At 38.3% G+C, this 14,694-nt stretch overlaps 1 protein-coding gene across 2 annotated transcripts in view; it reads left to right on the top strand.

The window, feature by feature from the left end:
- PLAAT1 (phospholipase A and acyltransferase 1) overlaps window positions 1-14,694 on the top strand; it is a 199,930-nt gene that overhangs the window by 50,205 nt on the left and 135,031 nt on the right. For both annotated transcript variants that reach the window (XR_004299809.1, XM_032406901.1), the window contains exons 2-3: window positions 9,697-9,859; window positions 12,577-12,675. The gene's annotated coding sequence lies outside the window, so the exon portion shown is untranslated. The remainder of the gene's footprint in view (window positions 1-9,696; window positions 9,860-12,576; window positions 12,676-14,694) is intronic.

Here is a 14,694-nt window from a genome sequence, read left to right as displayed (position 1 = left end):
CTCCTCCAGCAGGGACCCAACAAGCGGCAGATCTGGGGAGACTCACTTTCCTTCCCCAGGAGGAGCTGCGCAGGAGGGCACCGCAGGGATCTGCTGGGTTTGGAGACTCCACACGGGGTCGGGTGTCAGAGATAGAAACTCTCAGTCACAGGCCGGGTGAGCATGGAGTGCGGCCGGAGACCGGGGAGACAGGAGTGATTGACAGTTTTTCTCTGGGGGCTCACTGAGGAGTGGGGCCCCGGGTTCTCAGCTCCTCTGGGGCGGAGATTGGGAGGCCGCCATTTTCACTCTTGGCCTCCAAAGCTGTAGGGAAAGCGTGCAGGGAACAAAAGCTCCCAGAGCAAACCCGAGCAGATTACTTACCCCGGACCGGGCAAGGGCGGGGCAATTCTGCCTCCGGCAAAGACATTTGGGAACCACAGCAACAGGCCCCTCCCTCAGAAGATCAGCAAGAACCGCCAGCCAAGACCAAGTTTACCGATCAATGAGAACGGCAGAACTCCAGCGCTAGGGGAATACTGTGCATAGAATTCATGGCTTTTTTACCATGATTCTTTAGTCTTTCAAAGTTGATTTTTTTAACTATCCTTTTTTTTTTTAAATTTTTCTTTTCCCCTTTTTCAACCAACATCTAATCAATCCCTTTTTTAAAAAACATTTTTATTTTTCATTTTTAGAGTCCTATTCTATCCCTTCATAGTAGTTACCCTTATTTTTGGCATATATATATAAGTTGTTCTCCCTTTAAAATTTTGAGATACAGTTTCTTCTAACAGATCAAAATATACCCTAAATCTCTAGTGTTTGGATTTGTTCTAGTCTCCTGCCTGATCACATTTTCTCCCTTTTTTTTCTTTTCTTTTTTTTAAATCCTCTTCTTTCTTTTTTCAAACAAATTCTTATCCATTTTTTTTATAAAATTTTTTATGATTTTTATCTTTACAATCATATTCCATCCCTTCATCATATTAACCCTTATTTTTGTACAAATATAAGTTTTTCTTTCTTTAAAATTTTGGGAGGCACTTTCTTCTAACAGACCAAAATACAACCAAAATCTAGTGTGTGGCACTGATCTATGCACCAGCCTGATCATATTTGATCATATTCTGGTTTTTTTTTGTTCTGTTTTTGTTTGTTTTTATCTTTTTCTTTTTCTTTTCCTTTTTTCTTTTTCTTTTTTCATTCTTTCCCTTTCTTTTCTCCCGGTTTCAGGTCTTTTCTGATTTGTTTAGAGTATATTTTCTGGGGACATTGTTACCTTGTTAGCATTTTGTTCTCTCATTCATCTATTCTCCTCTGGACAAAACGACAAGACAGAAAAAATCACCTCAACAAAAAGAACAAGAGGCAGTACCGACTGCCAGGGTCCTACTCAATACGGACATTAGTACGATGTCAGACCTAGAGTTCAGAATGATGATTTTAAAGATACTAGCTGGGCTTGAAAAAAGCATGGAAGTTATTAGAGAAACCCTTTCTGGAGAAATGAAAGAACTAATCTAACCAAGTCGAATCAAAAAGGCTATTAATGAAGTGCAATAAAAAATGGGGGTGCTAACTGCTAGGATAAATGAGGCAGAAGAGAGAATCAGTGATATAGAAGACCAAATGATGGAAAATAAAGAAGCTGAGAAAAAGAGAGATAAACATCTACTGGATCACGAGGGCAGAATTCGAGAGATAAGCAATACCATAAGACGAAACAACATTAGAATAATTGGGATCCCAGAAGAAGAAGAAAGAGAGAGAGGGGCAGAAGGTATATTGGAGCAAATTATAGCAGAGAACTTCCCTAATTTGGGGAAGGAAACAGGCATCAAAATCCAGGAGGCACAGAGAACCCCTCTCAAAAGCAATAAAAATAGGTCAACACCCTGACATCTAATAGTAAAACTTATGAGTCTCAGAGACAAAGAGACAATCCTGAAAGCAGCTCGGGAGAAGAGATATGTAACCTACAATGGTAGAAACATTAGATTGGCAACAGACCTATCCACAGAGACCTGGCAGGCCAGAAAGGACTGGCAGGATATATTCAGAGCACTAAATGAGAAAAATATGCAGCCAAGAATACTATATCCAGCCTGGCTGTCATAGAAAATAGAAGGAGAGATAAAAAGCTTCCAGGACAAACAAAAACTAAAGGAATTTGCAAACACGAAACCAGCCCTACAAGAAATATTGAAAGGGGTCCTCTAAGCAAAGAGAGAGCCTAAAAGCAACATAGACCAGAAAGGAACACAGACAATATACAGTAACAGTCACCTTACAGGCAATACAATGGCATTAAATTCCTATCTTTCAATAGTTACCCTGAATGCAATTGGGCTAAATGCCCCAATCAAAAGACACAGGCTATCAGATTGGATTAAATACAAGACCCATCGATATGCTGTCTGCAAGAGACTCATTTTAGACCCAAAGACACCCCCAGATTGAAAGTGAGGGGGTGGAAAACCATTTACCTAGCTAATGGACACCAAAAGAAAGCTGGGGTGGCAATCCTTATATCAGACAAATTAGATTTTAAACCAAAGACTGTAATAAGAGATGAGGAAGGACATTATATCCTACTTAAAGGGTCTATCCAACAAGAAGATTTAACAATTGTAAATATCTCTGCCCCTAACATGGGAGCAGCCAATTATATAAGGCAATTAATAACAAAAGCAAAGAAACACATTGACAACAATACAATAATAGTGGGGGAATTTAACAACCCCCCTCACTGAAATGGACAGATCATCTAAGCAAAAGATCAACAAGGAAATAAAGACTTTAAATGACACACCAGACCAAATGGACTTCAGAACATTCCATCCCAAAGCAACGGAATACACATTCTTCTCTAGTGCCCATGGAACATTCTCCAGAATAGATCACATCCTAGGTCACAAATCAGGTCTCAACTGGTACCAAAAGACTGGGATCATTCCCTGCATATTTTCAGACCACAATGCTTTGAAACTAGAATTTGAAACTAGAATTCAATCACAAGAGGAAAGTCGGAAAGAACTCAAATACATGGAGGCTAAAGAGCATCCTACTAAAGAATGAATGGGTCAACCAGGAAATTAAAGAAGAATTAAAAAAATTCACAGAAACCAATGAAAACGAAAACACAACTGTTCAAAATCTTTGGGATGCAGCAAAGGCAGTCCTAAGAGGAAAGTATATAGCAATACAAGCCTTTCTCAAGAAACAAGAAAGGTCTCAAGTACACAACCTAACCCTACACCTACAGGAGCTGGAGAAAGAACAGCAAATAAAGCCTAAACCCAGCAGGAGAAGAGAAATAATAAAGATCAGAGCAAAAATCAATGAAATAGAAACCAAAAGAACAGTAGAACAGATCAATGAAACTAGGAGCTGGTTCTTTGAAAGAATTAACAAGATTGATAAACAACTGGCCAGACTTATCAAAAAGAAAAGAGAAATGACCCAAATCAACAAAATCATGAATGAAAGAGGAGAGATCACAACCAACACCAAAGAAATACAAACAATTATAGGAACATATTATGAGCAACTCTATGCCAGCAAATTAGATAACCTGGAAGAAATGGATGCATCCCTAGAGATGTATCAACTACCAAAACTGAACCAGGAAGAAATAGACAACCTGAACAGACCTATAACCCCTAAGGAAATTGAAGCAGTCATCAAAAATCTCCCAACAAACAAAAGCCCAGGGCCAGATGGCTTCCCAGGGGAATTCTACCAAACATTTAAAGAATTAATAACTATTCTTCTGAAACTGTTCCAAAAAATAGAAATGGAAGGAAAACTTCCAAACTCGTTTTATGAGGCCACCATTACCTTGTTCCCCAAACCAGACAAAGAAAGACCCCATCAAAAAGGAGAATTACAGACCAATATCCTTGGTGAACACGGATGCAAAAATTCTCACCAAAATACTAGCCAATAGGATCCAACAGTACGTTAAAAGGATTACTCACCACGACCAAGTGGGATTTATCCCTGGGCTGCAAGGGTGGTTCAACATCTGCAAATCAATCAACGTGATATTATACATTAACAAAAGAAAGAATAAGAAACATATGATCCTCTCAATAGATGCAGAAAAAGCATTTGACAAAGTACAGCATCCTTTCTTGATCAAAACTCTTCAGAGTATAGGCATAGAGGGTACCTACCTCAATATCATAAAAGCCATCTGTGAAAAACCCACAGTGAATATTATTCTCAATGGGGAAAAACTGAGAGCTTTCCCCCTAAGGTCAGGAACGCGGCAGGGATGTCCACTATCACCACTGCTATCAGACAACAAAAAGAAATAAAAGGCATCCAAATCGGCAATGAAGAAGTCAACTCTCATTCTTTGCAGATGATATGATACTTTATGTGGAAAACCCAAAAGACTCCACCCCAAAACTGCTATTCATACAGGAATTCAGTAAAGTGGCATGATATAAAATCAATGCACAGAAATCAGTGGCATTCCTATACACCAACAAGACAGAAGAAAGAGAAATTAAGGCGTTGATCCCATTTACAATTGCACCCAAAACCATAAGATACCTAGGAATAAATCTAACGAAAGAGGCAAAAGATCTGTACTCAGAAAACTATAAAATACTCATGAAAGAAATTGAGGAAGACACAAAGAAATGGAAAAATGTTCCATGCTCATGGATTGGAAGAACAAATATTGTGAAGATGTCAATGTTACCTAGAGCAATCTACACATTCAATGCAATCCCCATCAAAATACCATCCACTTTTTTCAAAGAAATGGAACGAATAATCCTAAAATTTGTATGGAACCAGAAAAGACCCCGAATAGCCAGAGGAATGTTGAAAAAGAAAAGGAAACCTGACGGCATCACAATTCCCAACTTCAAGCTCTGTTACAAAGCTGTCATCATCAAGACAGTATGGTACTGGCACAAAAACAGACTTATAGATCAATGGAACAGAATAGAGAGCCCAGAAATGGACCCTCAACTCTATGGTCAACTAATCTTTGACAAAACAGGAAAGAATGTCCAATGGAAAAAAGACAGTCTCTTCAACAAATGGTGTTGGGAAAATTGGACAGCCACATGCAGAAGAATGAAACTGGACCATTTCCTTACACCACCCACAAAAATAGACTCAAAATGGTTGAAATACCTCAATGTGAGACAGGAGTCCATCAAAATCCAAAGGAGAACCCAGGCAGCAACCTCTTCGACCTCAGCCGCAGCAACTTCTTCCTAGAAACATCGCCAAAAACAAGGGAAGCAAGGACAAAAATGAACTATTGGGACTTCATTAAGATAAAAAGCTTTTGCATAGCAAAAGAAACAGTCTAGAAAACCAAAAGACAACCGACAGAATGGGAGAAGATATTTGCAAATGACATATCAGATAAAGGGCTAGTATCCAAAATCTATAAAGAACTTCTTAAACTCAACACCCAAAGAACAAATGATCTAATCAAGAAATGGGCAGAAGACATGAACAGACATTTTCCCAAAGAAGACATCCAAATGGCCAACAGACACATGAAAAAGTGCTCAACATCACTCGGCATCAGGGAAATCCAAATCAAAACCTCAATGAGATACCACCTCACACCATTCAGAATGGCTAAAATTAATAAGTCAGGAAATGACAGATGTTGGCAGCAATGCAGAGAAAGGGGAACCCTCCTACACTGTTGGATGGGATTGCAAGCTGGTGCAGCCACTCTGGAAAACAGTATGGAGGTTCCTCAAAAAGTTGAACATAGAGCTACCATACAATCCAGCAATTGCACTACTGGGTATTTACCCCAAAGATACAAATGTAGGGATCCGAAGGGGTATGTGCAGCAATGTCCACAATAGCCAAACTGTGGAAAGAGCCAAGATGTCCATCGACAGATGAATGGATAAAGAAGATGTGGAATATATATACAATGGACTATTATGCAGCCATCAGAAGGAATGAAACCTTGCCATTTGCAACGACGTGGATGGAACTGGAGGGTGTTATGCTGAGCGAAATAAGTCAATCAGAGAAAGACATGTATCATATGACCTCACTGATATGAGGAATTCTTAATTTCAGGAAACAAACTGAGGGTTGCTGGAGTGGTGGGGGTTGGAAGGATGGGGTGGCTGGGTGATAGACATTGGGGAGGGTATGTGCTATGGTGAGTGCTGTGAAGTGTGCAAGACTGTTGAATCACAGACCTGTACCTCTGAAACAAATAATACATTATATGTTAAAAAAAGAAAAAAAAAAAAGAAACAGGGAGGGAAGAAATGAAGAGGGGGGAAATCGGAGGGGGAGACGAACCATGAAAGACTATGGACTCTGAAAAACAAACTGAGGGTTCTAGAGAGGAGGGGGGTGGGAGGATTGGTTAGCCTGGTGACGGGTATTAAAGAGGGCACATTCTGCATGGAGCACTGGGTGTTATACAGAAACAATGAATCATGGAACACTTCATTAAAAACACAAATAATGAAATGTAAGATGATTAACATAACAATACAAAAATTAAAAAAAAAACTTATCTTCCACTCATGGTTAAAAAAAAAGAACACCTATTAGCAAACTAGAAAAAGAAGGGAACTTCCTTGTCTAACAAAGGATATTTTATAAAATGCCCATAGCAAATATCAAATTTAATGGTGAAATATTAAAAACTTTCCCCTTGAGATATAAAGCAAGACAAGGATGCTGCTATCACTTCCACTTGACATGGTACCAAAAGTTTTATCCAGGGAAAGGCAAGAAAAAGTAAAAATTTTTATATACCTAATAACATAACTTTGACATATAAAAAAGAAATTTGATACTACTAGATGGAAAAGTGGAAAATAGTTGATGCTTTTAACATATTTTAATTAGCAATAATAGAAAAAGCAGATAAAAAATAATAGTAAGAATAGAAAAGATTTGAACAACATGGTTATTTAATTTGACAAAATTGACATTTGTAGAAATTGCACCCATCAACTGAAGAATACATATTATTTTTCCAGGTGCATGTGACACTCTTACCAAAAAAGGGACCATACGTTATCCCATAAAGCAAGTCTCAATAAAATACAAATGTTTAAAATTAAGTAGAGTATATTTCTAGGCAACAGTAGAATTAAGTTATATATAAGTAACAGAAAATATTTCCCAATTACTTAGAAATTAGGTCATATAGATTTGAGTAATTCATATGTTAAAGATAACATCTCAATGGAAATTAGAAAATATTTTTAAATGAGTTATAATGATAATATGATATATCAAAACTTGTGTGACAAAGTTAAAACAATGTTTAAAGAGAAATTTATGGTTCTTGATGCATATATTAGAAAAAGATTAAAAATAGTTTTTTAACTTGATAAGCTAGAAAAAGAATAGCAAATCATACCCAAACAATCTAAAAGGGAGGATATAATAAAGATAACAGTGGTAATTAATGAAATAGAAAGCAGATACACAATAGGAAAAACAAAAGCCGAAAGTTATTTGAAACATCAATGCAACTGATAAACTTCTACTGAGACTGATCAAGAGAAAGACAGAAAATGCAGGTTACTGATATTAGGAATAAAAAAAATGAGGACATGGCTATAAATCCTACAGATATCAAAAATTAGCAAAAATATTATGAACAACTTTATGCTAGTTTGACTATTTCATTGAAATAGACAAATTCCTTGAAAAATAGAACTTATCAAAACTGACCCAAGGGAAAAAAGAAAAAAAAAAAAAAAAACTGACCCAAGAAAAAGGAGAACATCTGAATTCTCATATCTATCAAGAAAACTAATCCACTTTCAAAAGGCTTCCCACAAAGAAAACTACTAACCCTGATGGTTTCTCTGATAAATCTTCCAAACATTAATGACAAAAATAACAACAATCCAACTCAATATCTTCCAGAGAACTGAAAAAGAAGGGACATTTCCTAATTCCTTGTATGGCAAGGTTATTACAATAAAGGAAATGTGCAGGTTAATCTCTCTTATAAATATAGAAACAAAAATCTTAAGTAAATCCTTAGCAAATTGAATAAAAAAAATAATTATAACCTAATAGGATTTATTTCAGGAATGCAAGGGTAGTTTAACAATAGAAAATCAATCAGTGCAATTTACTACATTAATACAATCACAGAAGGAGACTTTAATATAACATTTTCAGAAATTGATAGCTCATGAAGAAAAAAAATAGTAGCATTGTAGTAATATGAATAATGCATTTAATTAGCTTGATCCAGTCCCTATATAGAACTTAGCATCAAATAGAGGACCTAAATTATTTTCAAGCATGCACAAAAAACATTTACCCAAATGAACCTTCAATAATGGCACAATGGAACTCCCGACAGACTCCAAAGAACTGATATCATGCAGAGTGCATTCGGTTACCCAAGACAATTAAATAAGAATTAATTGAAAAGGTTTCAAAAATAAATTTATTTGAAAGCAAGGGAACACTTAACAACTCATAAGTTAGAGGTAATCATAGTTGAAAATTCAAAATATTTTGTTTTGAAGAAAACAAAGGAATTGCATATAAAATTGTGTGATGTATTTATTTAAACAGAATAATGAAAATAAATGGGATAAGTTTTCAAGAGTTAGAATAGAAAAAACCAGAGCAAACAGAAAAAATATAGGAAAAGGATGCATCAGAAATTAATGAGACAAAGAATAAAAGTGAAATTATCAAAAGTAAAAATCTCATTATTTGAATAATAAAACAACTTGATGAAATTAATTGAGAAAAGGAAGAAAATCACAAATAAATAGTGAAAGGAATAGGAAAGGGAAAATATTACAAATAGTGTTGAATTTTTAAGATACACCAAAAGAATGCCATAAGCAATTTTTGCCAATAAACCAAAAAATCTGAATGAGATGGAAACTATAAGTAAACCCCAAGTCCCCCAAAACCAAAGAAGATGTTTAAAAACTAACAGAATGAAAATTTTAAAAAATGGATTAATAGTAAAAAATTATGACAACAGAAGACAGTTTTATAGGTGAATTTCTCCAAAACTAAATAGAAATAAATCATCTCTTTAATATGCAAGCTGTTTCAGAGAATAGAAAAAAGAGGTAAGTTACCTAACTCATTTTTAAGACTATAATTATAGTCTAATATTACTAATGAACATAAATGCACAAGTTATAGATGATATCATACAAATAATTTAGTCCAGTACTACACACACATATATATATGAGCAAATAAGATTTATTCTAAGGAACAATAATTCGGCATTAAGATTTTGTTACTGTAATTTATAAGGTAACAGCCCCCACAGTGGGGTTGTAGGGAGATGTGGGTAAAAAGGGAAATTCAGCTTTAGAAATAATATTTAATTTATTATTTTTTTTAAAAGGTCTGAAACAACTATGACAAAATGTTACTCCATCGAGGTGATGAGCGTTATGTGCCTTTTTTTATGTTTCCCTCCGCACTTTTCTGATTTTGGAATTTTTCACTTAATTCTCTACGAGAGTCCAGCCAAGTTTTTCTATATTAGTGATAGATAAAACTATTTCTTACTGAAAAAAGCCCCTAAAAACCAACCTCCTACTCCTTTGATTTATTCAATTACAGTGGCGCTTTTGCCATCGCTTATAAAAAAATAAAAGCCTTCTGTGCCGCTGTAAGAAAATCAGATAAACCTCAAAGGTCTTGATCGAAGTTCTCTAAGGTTTCTTTGTTCTCATCTCCCTTCAGGGATCTGAACTGATGCCTTTCTGAGGGAAGAGCCTGTTTTCCTCTGGGAAAGTGCTGCTTTCCGTGGTGCGAGGAAATAGCAGAGCAGAGTCCCTCCGGATATTGGGAGGTGAGCTGCCCCAGCCTCATGGCGTGCCAACTCCCTGATGCAGTCTCTTCTAATGTAAGTATTTGAGTCCATTCAAGGCCACCAGCCTCAGCAAGCTGCCTGTGAGCCAGTGTCAGATTCATCTCCCCGTGATCTTCTTTCGTCTGACACACCATCTGTCTCTCTCCTTAGAGAGACACAGAGGAGAAACAGAGGTGGAATTTAATCACGGCGGTCTCTAGGCTCCTGAACTCCCAACTTGGGAGCTTCAACTAAGCTCCCGAATCCCTTTGCTGTGGGGACGAAGAAAAGAGTCATTTTTGCACTTAACTGAAACTACTTTGTAAAAACGATCGATTCTCCTTTCCATCATTGTCATCGTTGTCATCATCCACTTAAACTAAGATGACGCTGTGGATGATAATGCTGATGTCAGCAAACACGAGAGTGCCAGACTCCTTCACATGTCCGGACTCCCTGGGTTTGTCCCCCCAGTTTCCATCCTTGACAGGAGTCGGCCTGAGAGGCTAGAATCAGGCAACCTGTGTGGACTCCTTAGCACGGTGCCTGACTCAGAGTAGGTGTTCAGTATGTGGCCTCTACCCTGGCCCCATTCAGATCCTCATCAGGAGGAAACCACAAAAGGTAGGAGAGAGGGTTTCCTCCAGGGTCAGGAAGGGGTTTTGGAGGAGGCAAATAGACTTCGAATTGTCTCCATGGTAGTTTTAGAAGGATGCGCGTGATACCGCCCTTCCATCCAAGTGAGAAGAAACCCTGCCTTGGGCCTTAGAGTAGAGGTAGGCAAAGCTTTTATGTAAAGGGCAAGATAGTGAATATTTTGGGCTTTGTGGGTCACTTAGAGTCTCTGTTACATACTCTTTGTATTTTTTTTTTAAATATGAAAACTTTTAAATATATGAAAACCATCCTTAGCTCAAAAGCCATACAAACACAGGTCATGAGCTGGATTTGACCACAGAGTTCACTCATCCTTGTCACCAACCTGTGTGAGATTCTCTAGGGCTGAGGACTGGCCAGAGGATGTTGTATGAGGGGAGGGGTGAGGGCAGAGCTGGGTATGATGGCTGATGTCCGCATAAGTGTTCCTGAAGCCACTGTGGTAGAGGGTGGGCACGGGATGGGAAGAGGTGGGGTGGGCTGTGGGGTAGGGCCAAGTTGCCAGCTCTCCACATGCTAGCTTGTTCGGGTCCAGAACTCCAAATTATCTGAGAACTTTACATTGAAAACTAGATTTCATGTAATGTGTGTACATTTGTCAATGGAGTATAGATTCTTATCTCGTTGAATGGTCTGTTAGCTTAAGTTTGGAACTTCTAAAAATTTAGGAAGAGCGTACACGGGCCTTTATCTGCATTCTTACTCAAGGCCCCACAAATGTGGAGAACAAATCTGTCCTAGAATATCCAGTGCTCTCTCTTTGAAAAAAAAAACCTAAAATAGCAAAACAGAAAAACACCGATTACTAAGTATGTCCCTAATAAACCTGTTGCTGATACGTAGTCCCAAGAGTTTTCCTTTGCATAAATCACAGCCAACCAGAAAGGCTAAGACCTGAGCCAACCTCCAGGCTGTCTCACAAGTTCCACCTTAATACAGACAGCTTACGGAGTCAGTAGTCCCTGATCCCCTAGCTCAGGGCACAAACTCAAATGCCTACTAGGGTCTGGATATTGGAAATGAAAGAGGTAGATCAGGTGCCAGAACAAAAACCACACACTAAATAAAGGAAGGAAAGGCCCTTCTAAACAGGACAGCCACCACTCAACGTCCAGTGACGGCTGTCAGAGAAGACAGCTGGCCCAGTGTGGCCAAAGTTCCAATTCTCAAAAAAAGGTGGGAAATATGAATTTATAGATAAAGTCTCCAAATTCTAAAAATTAATTTAAAATCTTATTAAAAATCTTTGTTGGTTAAGAAGACTGGTCTGTGGGACTGCATTTAGTCCATGGAAGGACAGTTTGCCACGTCTACCCTAGTTCTTTCTAACTGAATCTGAGGTGTCCTCAGAGTGGAAACCCCTCTCTTATCCATATTTCTCCAAAGTGTCACCTCCACGTGCATGCTCTGGGCACTACAGGAATAATGAAAAGAGCACGTGACCATGAGTCATGAGACCTGGCCTCAGTGTCCTGAATTGCCTTCCCTACTCTGTGAGATTTGGAGCAAGCTGATCATTATAGTCCTTTGTTCCCTCAGCTGGGAGAATTAGCTAGATGATATTTTAGTTCCCTTCCAACTTGCATATTTTAGTTTTCTTTTCATTGTAATCAGAGATGTGACCTAAGTAAGATTTAAACATGCTAAGCTTGGCTTCATAACATTGTACCACTACAAAAGTTATTGTAACTTGTAATCTGTTTATCATATTTTCTCAGATCTGTATATGGCAATAGAAATTTATTAAAACTGTGAGTTTGCAAGTCATTTGCAACACAGGATTATTTAAACCAAGTGTCAATAGCAAATATCACCTTTATGTTCTCATTTCACACTAAGAAATATTCTTTAATATAAACAGTCTTTAATGCCCAGAAAACATTATTATTATCCTTTTTTTTTTTTTTCTGGTGGGGAAAATGCCCCAAGGAAACACAATGGGTAAATTATGACAGCACAGTTTACATTTTATTTCCTGTATTTTGTCTTTGAAAGTTACCCATGTACAACACCTTCTGGTTTCTCTGCTTCTAGAATAGATTGTTTAGTTTCAAGCAATCCTGCAAGTGTAATGGGGTTGATTATATTTACAAAAATGTGGTAATGTGTCACAGGGGATGGTGCCACACTTCTATCAACAAAGGAGGAGACACAAAGTACATTTTTAAAATTCTGAGCTAAGTGCCAGGAGATGCCAGAGAACAGCTTTGGAGGTAAGAGATTTTGGCAGACCTATGCAAGACCAGTCTGTATCAGTTATGAGTAATGTTATGAGCCAGTTTTTCTTTCCCAAGTAATCTTTTCTTTAAAAGCAAGTTATTGGGATATAATTTATATGACATAAAATTATCCCATTTTTAAATGTACACTTTAATAAATTTTAGTATATTTACAGAGTTGTCTAACCATCACCAAAATCTAATTTTAAAACACTTCCGGCAGCCTAAAGAAAACCCCATGCCCATTTACAGTTATTCCCATTCCCACCCCCAGTCCCAGGGCACCCACTAATCTACTTTCTGTCACTATGTATTTGCTTTTTCTTGACATGCTGTATAAATGAAATCATATAATATATGTTCTTTTGTGTCTGGCTTCTTTAACTTAGCATAATGTTTTTGAGTTTCAGCCATTTGTACTACTTTGTTTCCTTTTCTTGCTGAATAGTATTCATGGATATATTACCACATGTTGTTTATCCATTCCTCAGTCAGTGGACATTTGGGTGCTTTCCACTTGTTGGCTCTTGAGAATAATGATGCTATGAACATATGTGTCCAAATCTTTGTGTGAGAGAAGTCATTCTTGACTTGATAAAGAATTAAGTTTGGCAGCCAAGTCGCCTTTTTTTGGTCATCATCAAATACATTTGAAGGAAATCGGCATACATCCATGTAACATCCCTCTCACTCACTGGCATTCTGTTTTGCAAAACTGAATTTGCAGAAATCACACAGGCAATTTAGAGTAGCCTTGTAGGCCGTCATGGGAGTTTTCACTCATTCACAATGAGTGGGCAATGTGAACATCATTTGTCGAGTGTGCTGTAGAAGGAAAAGGCTGAGTGAAGCTCTAGTCTATCACTAACTCGGCTGCACCCATTTCTGCTTGGTCTGTTTGTGAATGGATGAGAGAATTTCTCAGTGGACCTACAAGGGAAAGGCCTTGGGATGAGTTTCCTGGGCCACTTCTTTATTTCATTCAAGGCCAGCTCTTTCTAAGAGCTATACTTTCTCTTTCTACAAGCTCAAGGGAGCTAGCACTCTGTTCTCTTTCCACGGATAATACCTGGAGAGTTCTCTCGCAACCCTTTGCCCCCCCTTCCCCCCCCCCCCCACGGTGGTGGAGCAGTATGTGGAGCTGTCCTCCCTCTACCCATGACTTCAGGGCTTTCGTACTAACTCAGAACGTCACTCATTCTGAGTGAACAGAATGAAAAACAAACAAAGCAACATCAGACAAGGTTGTGAAGTTTCCTCAGACCTCACAGCATCATATTTCTCGATCTATAGTGAAGTATAGGGAATCCGCTTTCTGTGTTACTCGGAAGTATCCTGGGGGCGCAGGCAGTCTCACTTCCTTAGGTAATGGATGGCCAGTGCTCTCATTCTTAATCTCTTTTTCTGGAAGTGGAACATTCCCCTTTCCTCCCGTTATTCTTACCACCTTTCACTTCTTAATAATTCCTCCCTTTTAGCACCCGAGACCGAAGAAGATAGAGACAGGGCAGATGTGTGAATGAGTCTGAGATTTCTCAGCTCAAATGGATTATTAGGATCTCAGGCGAACTCCACTCCTCTGGCTTTATTGTTCCCTCTGCCCATCTCTGCTACCTGTCTGGTGAAATGCAGGAAAATTCAAATAGGGTCATTCTGTCACTGCAGCACAAACATCTTTGCCCATCCAGTTGGCAGCCTGTATTTTGAATGTTGCTCGAGGTTACCAGTGATTTTTTTTTTATAGTGATTTTATTTTATTTTATTTTTTTAAAGATTTTATTTATTTATTTGACAGAGAGAGACACAGCGAGAGAGGGAACACAAGCCGGGGGAGTGGGAGAGGGAGAAGCAGGGTTCCCGCCGAGCAGGGAGCCCGATGTGGGGGCTCGATCCCAGGACCCTGGGATCATGACCTGAGCCGAAGGCAGACGCTTAATGACTGAGCCACCCAGGTGCCCCTACAGTGATTGTAAAAGCTCAGACTCTCCCCTCCAAAGTCCTTCATTGAGAAAG

Source organism: Phoca vitulina, unplaced genomic scaffold, assembly GCF_004348235.1.
Source record: "Phoca vitulina isolate PV1807 unplaced genomic scaffold, GSC_HSeal_1.0 scaffold8, whole genome shotgun sequence".
NCBI lineage: Eukaryota > Metazoa > Chordata > Mammalia > Carnivora > Phocidae > Phoca > Phoca vitulina.
Note: the sequence above shows the minus strand (reverse complement) of the source record. Positions and strands in the feature narration are given on the sequence as shown.